This window comes from Bos mutus, chromosome 6, assembly GCF_027580195.1.
Source record: "Bos mutus isolate GX-2022 chromosome 6, NWIPB_WYAK_1.1, whole genome shotgun sequence".
Classification (NCBI taxonomy): Eukaryota; Metazoa; Chordata; class Mammalia; order Artiodactyla; family Bovidae; genus Bos; species Bos mutus.
In genome coordinates this window covers 39560994-39576767 of record NC_091622.1, presented here as the reverse complement: position 1 = coordinate 39576767, position 15774 = coordinate 39560994, and the positions used below count along the sequence as shown (strand labels likewise).

The window sequence follows — 15774 nt, the reverse complement described above, 5'->3', positions numbered from 1 at the left end:
AAAGGGACTTCTATGTCAACCACCCTGGACTTACAGGTTTGTTTTACTAATAAATAAACCACTGATCAGGATTCAGTGATCTGTTGCAGTGAGTCTGCCTGAGTGCATCTTTTAGGAGTTATGTTTTCTCATCATTTTAAAGTTCAAAGTTGTAATGTTAGACTCATCACTTAAGAGACAGCCAGTAATCCTTTAAAATGTAAACGTAATTCCTCTGTTCAAACACACCCAATATTCCATTTACATTGCTTTCCTGATAAAACAAGTTCTTACTAACTATAAAACTTAGAATTACCTGATCCTGGCTCCCTGTTTGATCTCATCTTTCACCTCCAGCCACTCCCCTCCTTCCCTTCTATAGAAAATTATCAAGGCTCAGAGAGTTCTACCCTGACAACTATTCCAAATCTGGCTTTCCTGCCACTTCCCACACTCTTTCTTCCCTTGAACTTGTTTTATTCAACTCACCACAGGCTGACAGCCCATGTATTTGTTCATTTGCTCATTGCTTTGTTCCCTACTCATAACAGTAAATAAGCATTATAACAATATTGATTTGGGCTGTAAATACAGGTAATATAAGTTGCTTTACAATGCTTGGCACATAATAAATACATACACATATACTTACGTATGTACACACACACACACACACATACACACATAGACATATGTGTGCATCTGTGCTTAGTCGCTCAGTCGTGTCTGGTTTTTTTTTTTTTTTTTTTTTGCAACCCTGTGGACTATAGCCCACCAGGCTCCTCTGTCCATAGGTTTCTCCAGGCAAACTTGGAGTGAGTTGCCATGCCCTCCTCCAGGGATCTTCCTGACCCAGGGATTGAACTGGCATCTCTTGCATCTCCTGCATTTGCAGGCAGCTTCTTTACCACTAGCACCACCTGGGAAGCCCATATATACATATCAGTTCAGTTCAGTTCAGTCGCTCAGTCGTGTCTGACTCTTTGCGACCCCATGAATTGCAGCACACCAGGCCTTCCTGTCTATCACCAGCTCCCGGAGTTCACTCAAACTCACATCCATCGAGTCAGTGATGTCATCCAGCCATCTCATTCTCTGTTGTCCCCTCTTCCTCCTGCCCCCAATCCCTCCCAGCAGAGAGTCTTTTCCAATGAGTCAGCTCTTCACATGAGGTGGCCAAAGTACTGGAGTTTCAGCTTTAGCATCATTCCTTCCAAAGAACACCCAGGGCTGATTTCCTTTAGAATGGACTGGTTGGATCTCCTTGCAGTCCAAGGGACTCTCAAGAGTCTTCTCCAACACCACAGTTCAAAAGCATCAATTCTTTGGTGCTCAGCTTTCTTCACAGTCCAACTCTCACATCCATACATGACCACTGGAAAAACCATAGCTTTGACTAAATGGACCTTTGTTGGCAAAGTAATGTCTCTGCTTTTCAATATGCTATCTAGGTTGGTCATAACTTTCCTTCCAAGGAGTAAGCGTCTTTTAATATCATGGCTGCAGTCACCATCTGTAGTGATTTTGGAGCCCAGAAAAATAAAGTCTGACACTGTTTCCACTGTTTCCCCATCTATTTCCCATGAAGTGATGGGACCAGATGATGGGATATAGATATATATATATATATATATATATATATATATATGTGTGTGTGTGTGTGTGTGTATGATAAATGAATACCTTTGAATGAATGTCAGGATAAATGTCAATTTTTGGCTTGATGGTAAATAGTCTACTTTTTTATATTACAGAAATCACTGCTTCAAGTTTGAGTTCACAAAAATGCTCCATGCTAAGCCTTCTGTAACATCCCAACCAGAAGTAGTAACTTTCTTCTCTTGATCCACTCTATCTAATTATAACATGATTTATAGCTATATGGACTTTGGTTTGTTACTAACAATGATCCTGAGTTTCTTTATCTCAAAAGTGGATAGTACACTTTCTCTCATGTTGTATGATAAATGAAGATAAATGAGATAATCCAGGCAGGGTGCTTGACTTGGGCTCTGTGCAATTCTTCCATAAATGTTGCCTATAACTTTCAACTAATTTACAGGCTCTTGAAGAGCAGACCTCATGAGTGTGGACAACGACCTCCTATGCAGTAGTGAAAGCTGAAGTCAGTGTATAGGATGCATTTCTGATTGTACACATGGAACTGGGTCTTGACGTATTTCTTAACACTGATGATTGTATAGCCTCCAGAAGTGTGGGAATATCCTACAAATATAAGGACTAGAGAATTCATTTCAGCCTTGAAAATATTCTGAATCTAGGCTCTGGTTATTGATGATTTTGGTTGTTCTTATCCAGCTGAGAGAAGGATGGTATGTTGATTTTTGGGCTTAAAAAGATATTCAAATGTAACTTCATCTGATTTTTTAAATTTTAGCCCTGCCAGAATTGAAACTCAACCTTAACCCATCATCATTACCAAGAATGACTTTTGAAGCCCTCCTATGGATACACTGTTCAGGATGCAATAATATACCATATGTCTTCTGAGTTAGTTAGAAAAAAGAGTTAGAGGTTGGAAGGGAGTCCCCGACTCAGAGGATAGGGAGATGCAAAACCAGAGCAGATAACAGAGGACCTCTTGAGGAGAACTGAAATGTGCCACACAGAATCCAGAAGAGATTTCTGCCTGTTAGCTGATAAAATACTCAGGTCATGGGATCAAAGCTGCATAAGATTCTACTGGCTCAAGCCACTGTTGCTTTGTCTCCCTAGGATATCTTACCGTCACATGACTTTAATCAAGACACTGGTTATAAAAGAAGACCTAACTGATTTTTCAATGGAAACAAATGAATTCAATCATTCTCAGGCTGCAGTGTGATTTAAGCTAATTAATACCCAGGATTTTAATCTTTGTCAAAAAGTACTCCCCAGTGACCCTAATTCCTCACCCTTGGTCCAAAGGTAGCATGTTTTCCACATCCAGCTGTATGGATTGGATGAGCGCACTTCCTCTTATTCATTACATGACTGATGGGGGTGACTCCAACTTAATCATTGGCTATGGAAAATTCACCAGCTTTCCAAGCAACAGCCAGGTTCTATAGCACTTACAAGGGCATCCTACTGTTTCAGAGTCATGAACCACTTGTCATGGACCCTTCTCTTTCAAACTTGCTACAACAAAAGCAGTATACATATGTCAATCTTTTTGGTGCATTGAAATGTATCACTAACTCCTAGTACACATTTTTATAGGTGAGTATAAGTTAACTTTACTTTTTCTGTATATAAACACTGTCACTTTATGATTTCTTGAGGTTAGGCAATAACAACCACCCCAACCAAAGAAAAAACCTTTCAAAGAATTGTCTGTACACGATTTAGGCTAATTAAATAAACATAATTCCTGGTGTCTCAGAATTGCGTCTAAGTAGAAAATATTGATAAAATAAAGCATATGGAGAGACCTAAGGCTTTCTCTTCATTCATTTAAAGAAGGTAATACCGAACATTTAATTTGAAGCAGGGGCTGTGCAGATGCGTGCAAGTAACTGACTACCTGGCAAAACAGATGTGCTCACAGAGAGGCACAGAACAAAACAGAAGGTAACAAGCACCATATTGGGCTCATGAGCAATGCAAAAGGGGAAAGCAGAGAAAGGAAAAAAATAGACTTTCATGGCAACCAGCCCAAGTTTTTGGTTCCATTCATCACAGTGGTAATTACTTCTCCAGTGTCTGTTTCTCTTCTAAAATGTGAATTCCGGGAGGGCAGGGGTAGGTATGTGCGATGTTTCTCTGTTGTATTACCAGCACCTAGTTTTAGGAACAGATTTCACAAAGATCTTCCACCTGGGTCAGCCAGGGTAACACAGACCTCGAAAGCTTCCCCAAGATCCCCTTTGACATACCTTTCAGAGTAAGTGCTCGGGGAATTGTGGGGCTGTTGACAGTAACTCTCACCAGATAGGCACATAGCCAGAGTCCACAGAGCAGTTGGAAGAGGCCAAGAGGGCACAGAATAATCCCATGGGAATGGCAAATGAGGCTCCTTGAAGCACCTGATGAAATTCTCACTTCACTCAGTCAGTGGAGATTGCAGTGGGATATCTTCATGGGAATTGGTGGTTAGGGATATTTGCCCTTTTTAGAAAGCTTATCCTACTCAGCCCACTCGTTTGTACAGCTGTGCTCCTAGAGTCAAGTTCATCAATCCTTTACTGACAATAAAGGAAGTTGAATTCTTTTCCTTTACATATTAATAGTTTCCATCAGGGTCAGCTACAACTTACTAGTACCAATCCAGATAATTAAATGTCCAATAAGCAGTTTTTAGATAATGAGTATTAGATAGATACATTTTCTGATTATACATATATTAAAAATTTAAATAATGTAAAAATGCAATGAAGACTATTAAAATCTACTCAGACTCTTAATGCCAAGTTAAATTTGTTAAGACATTTAATTTACATTATTCTAGATATTTTCTGTCTACACATATGAATATGCATAAACAGACAAATAAACAGTGCCCCAGGAAAAATGGGGGCTACGCTGGTGGTTCTATGGTTAAGACTCCATGCTACCAACGCAGGAGACCCAGGTTTGATCCCCTGTCAGGGAACTAAATCTGACATGCTACAACTAGGACCTAGTGCAAACTAACAATTGAGCTTCCCTGGTGGCTCAGTGGGTAAAGAGTCTGCCTGCAGCTCAGGAGAGCCATGTTTGATCCCTGGCTTGGGAAGATTTCCCCTGGAGAAGGAAATGGCAAACCACTCCACTATTCTTGCCTGGAGAATTCCATGGACAGAGGGAGCCTGGTGGACTACAGTCCATGGGGTCACAAAGAGTCGGACACAACTGACTAACACTTTTACTTGCAGGAAAAATATGTCCTCCTTTTTCAAAATATTCTAAGAAAAATATAACATTTGAGAGGGAAAAGGGAGTTTATTTAGGAGTAACGGTTTCATTTATGATCATCCAATGTCTCTGACATTTCTTTACTTTTTGATATGTCAAATGTTAAGAGAGATGTACTGAAGCCTCTTACGATGATAGTGGCTCCCAGAATTTTCCAGTATTTCTAAACAACTTCTCAATCAGATCAGATCAGATCAGTCGCTCAGTTGTGTCCGACTCTTTGCGACCCCATGAATCGCAGCACGCCAGGCCTCCCTGTCCATCACCAACTCCCAGAGTTCACTGAGACTCACGTCCATCGAGTCGGTGATGCCATCCAGCTGTCTCATCCTCTGTTGCCCCCTTCTCCTCTTGCCTCCAATCCCTCCCAGTATGAGTCTTTTCCAATGAGTCAACTTTTCGCATGAGGTGGCCAAAGTACTGGAGTTTCAGCTTCAGAATCATTCCTTCCAAAGAAATCCCAGGGCTGATCTCCTTCAGAATGGACTGGTTGGATCTCCTTGCAGTCCAAGGGACTCTCAAGAGTCTTTCAAAAGCATCAATTCTTCGGCACTCAGCCTTTTTCACAGTCCAACTCTCACATCCAAACATGACCATAAGGAAAACCATAGCCTTGACTAGTCGAACCTTTGTTGGCAAAGTAATGTCTCTGCTTTTGAATATGTTATCTAGGTTGGTCATAACTTTCCTTCCAAGGAGTAAGCGTCTTTTAATTTCATGGGTGCAGTCACCATCTGCAGTGATTTTGGAGCCCCCCAAACTAAAGTCTGACACTGTTTCCCCATCTATTTCCCATGAAGTGGTGGGACCGGATGCCATGATCTTCGTTTTCTGAATGTTGAGCTTTAAACCAACTTTTTCACTCTCCACTTTCACTTTCATCAAGAGGCTTTTGAGTTCCTCTTCACTTTCTGCCATAAGGGTGGTGTCATCTTCATATCTGAGGTTATTGGTATTTCTCCCGGCAATCTTGATTCCAGCTTGTGTTTCTTCCAGCCCAGCGTTTCTCATGATGTACTCTGCATAGAAGTTAAATAAGCAGGGTGACAATATACAGCCTTGACGTACTCCTTTTCCTATTTGGAACCAGTCTGTTGTTCCATGTCTATTTTAACTGTTGCTTCCTGACCTGCATATACGTTTCTCAAGAGGCAGGTCAGGTGGTCTGGTATTCCCATTTCTTTCAGAATTTTCCACAGTTTATTATGATCCACACAGTCAAAGGCTTTGGCATAATCAATAAAGCAGAAATAGATGTTTTTCTGGAACTCTCTTGCTTTTTCCATGATCCAGCGGATGTTGGCAATTTGATCTCTGGTTCCTCTGCCTTTTCTAAAACCAGCTTACACATCAGGAAGTTCATGGTTCACATATTGCTAAAGCCTGGCTTGGAGAATTTTGAGCATTACTTTACTAGCATGTGAGATGAGTGCAATTGTGCGGTAGTTTGAGCATTCTTTGGCATTGCCTTTCTTTGGGATTGGAATGAAAACTGACCTTTTCCAGTCCTGTGGCCACTGCTGAGTTTTCCACATTTGCTGGCATGTTGAGTGCAGCACTTTCACAGCATCATCTTTCAGGATTTGGAATAGCTCAACTGGAATTCCATCACCTCCACTAGCTTTGTTCGTAGTGATGCTTTCTAAGGCCCACTTGACTTCACATTCCAGGATGTCTGGCTCTAGGTCAGTGATCACACCATCGTGATTATCTGGGTCATGAAGATCTTTTTTGTACAGTTCTTCTGTGTATTTTTGCCATCTCTTCTTAATATCTTCTGCTTCTGTTAGGTCCATACCATTTCTGTCCTTTATCGAGCCCATCTTTGCATGAAATGTTCCTTTGGTATCTCTAATTTTCTTGAAGAGATCTCTAGTCTTTCCCATTCTGTTGTTTTCCTCTATTTCTTTGCATTGATCGCTGGTTATTCACCTTAATTTTTTGTTGTGTGACACTGCTTGGAACTGTCACTGAAATCAGTATTGCCATCCCTATTATATTTGTGTTTGACTTTGGTGTATATTTATTTTGAAACTTTTCTGTAAAGTTTAGATACATCTAAAGCAGTTATTTAGTTTACATCTGTTTCCTCATTTGTAAAATGGGAACAAAAGTAATACTGAGTTTTCTGAGAAGACAAAATTAACCAATATATATAAATTATTCATATAGATCTGGCAATCAATTAATGCTTACCATTATTATCCTGAATGTGGACTTCTCTCATTTAAAAAATATTTTGCTGTGATAAGTTTCATTGAGCGTCCTTGTCTTTTTATATGCAATTTGAATTCTTTTTCTATATTATCCAGCTTCCCTGGTAGCTCAGCTAGTAAGGAATCTGAAATGCTGGAGACCCAGGTTTGATTCCTGGGACAGGAAGATCCCCTGGATAAGGGAACGACTACTCACTTCAGGATTCTTTTACTTCCCTAGTGGCTCAGCTGGTAAAGAATCCGATGGCAATTCAGGGAGACCTGGGTTCAATCCCTGGATTGGGAAGATACCCTGGAGAAGGGAAGCTACCCGCTCCAGTATTCTGACCTGAAGAAATCCATGGACTGCATAGTCCATGGGGTCACAAACAGTTGGACATGACTGAGTGACTTTCAACTTTCTTTATTATTAGAATTGATTTGGCTAGTTCCATGTCTTTAAATTTCAGCAGTGGTCATAGGACTGGAAAAGGTCAGTTTTCATTCCAATCCCAAAGAAAGGCAATGCTGAAGTATGCACAAAGTACTGCACAATTGCACTTATCTCACACGCTAGTAAAGTAATGCTCAAAGTTCTCCAAGCCAGGCTTCAGCAATACATGAACTGTGAACTTCCAGATGTTCAGCCTGGTTTTAGAAAAGGCGGAGGAACCAGAGATCAAATTGTCAACATCCTCTGGATGGTGGAAAAAGCAGGAGAGTTCCAGAAAAACATCTATTTCTGCTTTATTGACTATGCCAAAGCCTTTGACTGTGTGGATCACAATAAACTGTGGAAAATTCTTCAAGAAATGGGAATACCAGACCACCTGACCTGCCTCTTGAGAAACCTATATGCAGGTCAGAAAACAACAGTTAGAACTAGACATGGAACAACAGACTGGTTCCAAATAGGAAAAGGAGTTCGTCAAGGCTGTATATTGTCACCCTGTTTATTTAACTTCTATGCAGAGTACATCATGAGAAACGCTGGGTTGGAAGAAGCACAGGCTGGAATCAAGATTGCCGGGAGAAATATCAAAAACCTCAGATATGCAGATGACACCACCCTTATGGCAGAAAGTGAAGAGGAACTCAAAAGCCTCTTGATGAAAGTGAAAGAGGAGAGTGAAAAAGTTGGTTTAAAGCTCAACATTCAGAAAACGAAGATCATGGCATCTGGTCCCATCACTTCATGGGAAATAGATGGGGAAACAGTGGAAACAGTGTCAGACTTTATTTTTTGGGGCTCCAAAATCACTGCAGATGGTGACTGCAGGCATGAAATTAAAAGACACTTACTCCTTGGAAGGAAAGTTATGACCAACCTAGGTAGCATATTCAAAAGCAGAGACATTACTTTGCCAACAAAGGTCCATCTAGTCAAGGCTATGGTTTTTCCCGTGGTCATGTATGGATGTGAGAGTTGGATTGTGAAGAAAGCTGAGCACTGAAGAATTGATGCTTTTGAACTGTGGTGTTGGAGAAGACTCTTGAAAGTCCCTTGGACTGCAAGGAGATTCAACCAGTCAATTCTAAAGGAGATCAGCCCTGGGTGTTCTTTGGAAGGAATGATGCTAAAGCTGAAACTCCAGTACTTTGGTCACTTCATGTGAAGAGTTGGCTCATTGGAAAAGACTCTGATACCAGGGGGGATTGGGGGCAGGAGGAGAAGGGGATGTCAGAGGATGAGATGGCTAAATGGCATCACTGACTCGATGGACGTGAGTTTGAGTGAACTCTGGGAGTTGGTGATGGATGGGGAGGCCTGGCGTGCTGCGATTCATGGGGTCGCAAAGAGTCGGACACGACTGAGTGACTGAACTGAACTGAACTAATTTTATTTAATGCTTTAAAATAACTTTCGTGCTAAGTCTCTTCAGTCTTGCCCAACTCTTTGCCACCCCAAGGACTGTAGCCCACCAGGCTCCTCTGTCCATGGGATTCTCCAGGCAAGAATACTAAAGTGGGTTGCCATTTCCTTCTCCAAGAGAATCATTCCAACCCACGGGATCGAACCAGTCTCTTATGTCTCCTGCCTTGGTAAGTGGCTTCTTTACCACTAGCACCACCTGGGAAGCCCAAAATAAGTTTATTCTCTTCATTTTCTTTCTTCAACTCTACTGATCATGTTTATTTGCACTTTTGTAGACATTTGGAAAATATATATCCCATTTTAAATATTTGCTTACGCTAGTGGTTACTTTTGAGTAATTAATATGTTTTACAACTTTATTTCTATCATTATTAAACAGAAAAAGATTTTTTATTTGCCTTCTATAAGAAACAGCTTTGCATACTTTGTCTACTTTACTGCCGTTTTATCATCAGGTTATATTAGTATTGGAATTTAGACGTCAATTGTTGCTATCAATGATGACTTTTATATAGTCTCTCAATAATAATTTGTGATGTCTGCTTTCCTTTTCTTAACATTATTTATGATAGTAATTTAATTTTATCCCTTACCAATTTCTGTGCTAACTGCCATCTGTTTTATAAAATACTTTCCTGTTATTGAGTCATTGATCTTGACTCATTTCAGTGTTAGCTAGAGAATGTCTTCAGCTCTTTTTCCCTGGTGTAAGCTTGTGGGTGGTTTGTTTTTTCTGAAACTTTGCATTACTTTAGAAATCCTTTCTTTTGGCTTAATACATCAACGAAAACTTGTAAGTTATAAAATTTATAGATCACAAGCTTTTCTCTCATCACAGTTTCATGACTGTTTCCTTAATGTAGTCTAGTATTTGATGTGATAGGAAAGTCTAATGATAGTCTAATTTTGCCTCTTATTACATATCTTTCTGCTTCTTTTTTAAAAAAATATTTGAATGTAGAATTTTTCTCTATTATTTTAGTTAATACTTCTCCACATGAAGTGTCTAGTTTTATTTTTTAATGTCCTGCCTCAAATACTCAGATACCCTTTTATCTAACATCTTTAGACACATTTTATGTGCTAAAGTTTCTCTTCAAATATAAAATTGCTTCTTCCTCTGCCCAGTTGTCCTGGTCCTCTCTGTGGGGCTGCATCTCAGGTGTGGGATTTTTTTTTTTCCCTCCACACTTCTCAACATCTGTTCCATGATTTCATCCTCACAATCCCCCTATACTCACTTCCCCCAACGCATAACTTACCCTCAAGGGTTCAATTTTCTGGTGTCCACGTTTACCACTAAACTTCTCCATGTAGATTTTTATTATTTTTATTTATTTTAAAATATGTCATAATTTTAATTGGAGTATAGCTGATTGACATCATTGTGATAATTTCAGGTGGACTACAGGGCAACTCAGCATACATATATAAGTATCCATTCTCTTCCAAACTCCCCTCCCATCCAAGCTGCCACATAACTTTGAACGATGTTCCCTGTGCTATAGAGTAGGTCCTTGTTAGTTATCCGTTTTAAATATACTGCTGTGTACACGTCAATCCCAAACTCCCTAACTATCCCTTCCCTCCACCATTACCCCCTGGCCACCGTAAGTTCATTCTCTAAGTCTGTGAGTCTGTTTCTGTTTTCTAAATAAATTCCTTTTTACCATTTCTTTTTAGGTCTGCATATAAAGGATATCATAGGATATTTCTCCTTCTCTGTCTTACTTACTTCACTCAGTATGACACTCTCTAGGGCCCACCCATGTTGCTGCAAATGGCATTATTTCATTTTTTTAGTGGCTGAGATTTTTATTTCGATATTTTAATTCTTTGAAGTTTTACCAATATTACTTGATCCCCTGATTATATCCGCTTCTTGCCTTTGCATCTCACTCAATTATTTTATACTAGCATGCTTCCCTTTTATATCATTCTGTTATCCCTCTATAGCCCTATGGTTTCTGTTCTTTTCACCAAGGAGACCATGGATTCTTGCCTTTGACTGATGATGTTGTAATAGGTTTTTATTGCTTGGCCTTTATGCAATTCTGTCTCTGGTTTAGGGAATGCTGCAGAACCACTCTTTGGAAACTGGTTCCTCACATCCCATATTTTCTCCTGCATCAACATGGTCCAAATAGAAGCTTTAAGCTTACGCCTCCTTTCTCTGTGACCTTCAGCCTTCTCTCTGGCTGCATCCCTCCATACTATATGGATTTTTGGAAGTCCATGCTCCTGATGATTTATAATCCTGCCTATCATCTTTAACAGGGGAAACAGCATCCTAGTTTTTATTTGATGCTTCTCAGGAGCAGCTCAAGCACTAAGCTGGCCTGCTTTTTCTTCCTCATCCAGAATTCTATTGAATTCTCCTTCTTATACTACAGCCCTCTTTATTAACAAGTGAGTTAAAAACCAGTGAATGAATGAGCAATAAAGTTTATCTTTACTTTCTTCCATGCTCTCAGGGCTACTCCAGCTTATAAAGGTTCATCATAAGCCAATCTGTTATAGAATTTCTTAACTTGAAGTCATCTGCCTGCAGTTTCATGAAACTCCTGCTCATATTCTGAGCTTAGATTGTCAGTCAAAAAGAGGTTTGAGTATTTTTATGAGTGTTTCTGTTTGGGTACATTTAAATGTTCAGGCTTTCTGTAGATTTTTTAGTCAGAAACTGGAAATGCTGCAGTGAGGGCTACTAGCTCAAATCCGTTTTTCAGGAGAATTCAGTTCATTGGAGACGGTGGTGGTGAAGGTCATGGGAGAGTGGGAGAGTTTTGTTTGATGGCATTTTAATATAAGGGGCTTGAGTGATTTCTGAAGTTCTGAGGAGCAGAAAAGCCATTTTAGACCATACATGATTATCTGAGTGAAGTACATGGAAAAAAAAAAAAAAAACAAACAAGACAGTTCCCAAGAGTTAACTGGAGATATGTGAGGTTTTATCCATCTATGTGATCACAATTACATTGTAAGCTAAAACTCACTGAAACAGGATTGGGTCTGAAAGGTTTAAACTTGTGAAGATCATCTATTTAGTTGTGTGTGTATATAGACTAACTAAAGTAGATTCAAGCTTATCTATATTCAGAGTACTGCAGAGCAATTTGTGGTTTGCATATCTTCTTAAATAAGGAAAAATAGTCCTCTGTTTATGTGGTTTGGTCAATGGAATCTTTGTAATTAGATGTGTAAGCTATGCCCGTATCAGCAATTTGAGAAAGCTCTGATGATTTTATTTGAGAATTTGACTTTTAAAAATGCAAGAGCTCTCTTTCAATTTTTCATATTCTCCTTCCTGTTACATTATTTTACTGATGACCATTTGCTTTCTTGTTGCTTGTAAATGCTTACTTTATTTAAAAACTGTGCCTAATGTGTTTTGGTAGTTCCAAAATGTTCACTTATTAAAGCTGGTGACATTGTCATATTGCGTTCATTGCAATGGCTGCTAAGAAAATCATCAGCTTAAGCAATACCAACTGCATTTCAATAGACAAATTAATCTTTTCTTGAAAGCTTCATCTAATCTCCCTTGTTCAACAGGAAGTTTTCTGCCTTGTAGGCATTTGTGATCTTTTGGCAGTAAAGAAGAAATATGATCTCTATAAGTAGAACTTTAAATGATTTTTTTAGAGTAAGAAAGCATAAATGTTCTAAAAATACGAGTGACTTTACTTGAATGCAGGTTTCAAAGGGAATGGATTTATAAAGTATTTATTTCTGCTAGGAATACCATTTGGCATAAAAAGCACTTTCTTTATAGCAGGCAGAGAATAGGATAGTGAGGAAGCCATGGCAAAACATTAATTTATTGAAAATGATGTTTGTATTTTTTTTCAGACTTCTGCCCTTGAACAAAACCTGTGTATCTAGATTTCCCTATCTATGAAATGTGTTAATTCTTTCTACCTTGTTTGGAAGATCATTATGAACATTAATGATGGTTTTCTATGGATAAATTCTGTATAACTTCTTTTAATAGGAGAGTATGGATAATTTACTCTTAAATGAAGATAGTGCCAACTGAAGCAGCTCAGCCAGTTATGCTGTTAGCTGATGTCTCACTAGACAGGGAAGTTCAAGGGAAAGGTTTTTGGGTGTGCCTTCCAGTTTGCAACAATTTCCAGAAGAAGATCTCAAAACAAGCCTCTCTGTTCCTAATTACTGTATGCGATGCTGTTGGTCTGCTCTTATTGTTTCCCAGTAATCCACAGCCAAAGAAGCATAAGCCAAAGAAGTTATGTCTCACTGTGTATGGGGCACACCCAGATGTACCACACAACCTCAAGTGGCAGATGCGTGAATATCCTGCAGCAATCTTCTCCCCAATTCATAATTTCTAGCAAGCAAGCATTGGTACCATCCCAACAGAACAACTATATTTTAGAATTTGATATACCTGGTCTTGATATTTCATGTGAAGTAAAGCTTAAGGGAGCTAATCAATGTGGACTGTGATATGAGATGCCTCATAATCATGTTAAAAGATGGAAAATGTTATCTGTCTGTAAGCCTACAATTTGAACTCAAGTGTAGACAGTGAATATAGAGGTGAACATGAAAGCCAGGCTTCCTGTACCAGGGAGCTTTCTCCATCCAATTTAGAAGACAGACTATAAATGAATAATTTAAAGTGTTTGTATAAGATTGAATCCAGGTTTTATTGGTCACGTGTGTGCACTCAGATGTGTCCTACTATTTGCGAACTCATGGACTGTAGCCTGGCAGGCTCTTCTGTTCATGGAATTTTCCAGGCTAGAAATATTGGAGTGGGTTGCCATTTCCTTCTCCATTTATTGGTGTACTCTGAAGCTAATAGAGTTTTACACTGTATTAAAAAAGAATACAAAATTCAGTGTGAAAAGGAATACTTATTTTGAAAGAAAAAACACATCAGATTGGAAATTTAAAAAAGTATTACAAATATAATAAAATCCAGAAAATAGCATAGTACATTTATTAAATAACTATGCATTGCTAACTATCTTCTCATTTTTCATTTCTTAGTTTATGTCCTCTAGTTTATTTTCTATATGATAATGATTTTGGGAAAATTATTTTTAAAAATCTAGCATATAATTCAGATTTCCTTTAGGGTGGTTATCAAAATAATGCTTTCATTGACTGCTTTAAGAGGCATGAAATTTGCAAATCCACACTCAGAACATCAAAGTGTTACTATTACTATTACACGTCTGTGCTCCACAAATAAATTTTTTAATAAATTGTGTTTTGCAAGATTTTTATCATCTGAAATCCACCTCTCATAATGAGAGGTACCAGTTAAGAAGTCCAAGATGGCATGAACACCATGCATTATATATCAAAGGGAGGTAGCCACATCTTTTGGACTGACTCTGGGAATTTGAGAAAGAAAGAAAGAAAACTCAAGAGGAAATTGGGGGAAAGACAAACAAACCCAAGAAGAGAAGAACAAAAAGAGGAACAATGGGAAAGGAAAAGGAAATACCGTTTTTAGGCTATACTAAGCATTTAATATAGACATCCCTCAAAATTATGAAGAGATAAATTTGATTTTCCTGATTTTACAACTTAGAAGATTGAAGCTCAGAAATTTCAACTGTTTTACTCAATCTCAGTTACTGAAATCTGCAGCTGGAATTCAAGCCCATGTTTGCCTGATTCAAATTATTTATTCAATAAACATTTGTTACAAGCATGCTATATATGCCATTCTCTGGGGACTGGGCCTATAAGGATAAGTAAAGCATGTTTCTGCTCTCAAGTCAGTTACTGTTTCCCATGGACAGTACCTAGATAATGAGAAACATTTTACCAGGTAGAGAAAGGACAGTAATTATAAGCAATGAAACACACATAAGCAAAGACAAAATAGTCTCTGGCAGGGAGGACTATCAGAGATGATTTCCTCCAACATTAAGGATGCTATTGGGGCTGGTAGTAGTAGTTTGAGCTGCCGATAATCTTAGGAGCAATAGAGTGCACAATTTATCATCTTATGGCTTTTAGCACTCTTGACTGTCTTTTCACTATTTTCGTCTTTGGAGGAGTGTGCCTATCTTTTATGAACGGAAGTATAAACCACAAGACTCCATTCCAGTGCTTCAGGAGTTCCATGAAAAGTGAAATTGTTAGTCGCTCAGCCATGTTCAACTTTTTGTGACCCCATGGACTATAGCTCACCATGGAATTCTGTTCAAGGACTTCTCCAGGCAAGAATACTGGAGTGGGCAGCCATTCCCTTCTCCAGGGGATCTTCCCTACCCAGGGATTGAACCTGGGCCTCCTGCATGGTGGGCAGATTCTTTACCATCTGAGCCACCAGGGAAGGACTTCCATAGTGTATTTACCAAGTCAGATTGGATGGTGAATATTGATGCAGGCATTTGTTAATTCAAATTGTTATAACTTCTCAACTTGTAGATATTGGTATAGTTCCACAAAAGACATGAAGCACTTAGTACCATGCCATGATCCAATTGCATGCTTTCAACTAATTTAATTATGGTGATGAAGATGCAAGTGAATGTTTCAATAATGCACATTTAACAATATTTGTTCCATTATTATAGTCCTTGATGATCTGAAATGTGAGCACAGCAGTAGATGCCATTTTGATTTGCACTCTCGGACAAGTAAAATAGTTGCATGTCAACCAGGATGAGAAATATAGAATGCGTTAAACCAATCTTGTCATTTAGTATCTGATGAATTACGAGTGATCACCCTTCCTGAAATATGTCAGTTTCTTCTGGTAGCACGCAAGGCTTTGTATTCATAGCTGGCACAAATTGCTGTCTCAATGTATGCTCAATTTAACAACTGTCTGTTAAAGTT

The 15774-nt window shown here is 38.9% G+C and overlaps 1 non-coding gene across 1 annotated transcript; it reads right to left on the bottom strand.

Annotated features, from left to right (window-relative positions):
- Positions 1–15193: 15193 nt before the first annotated feature.
- TRNAG-ACC (transfer RNA glycine (anticodon ACC)) lies at positions 15194–15265 on the bottom strand. The gene has a single exon. It is a non-coding gene; the product is annotated as a tRNA-Gly (tRNA).
- Between the last annotated feature and the right edge of the window lie 509 nt (positions 15266–15774).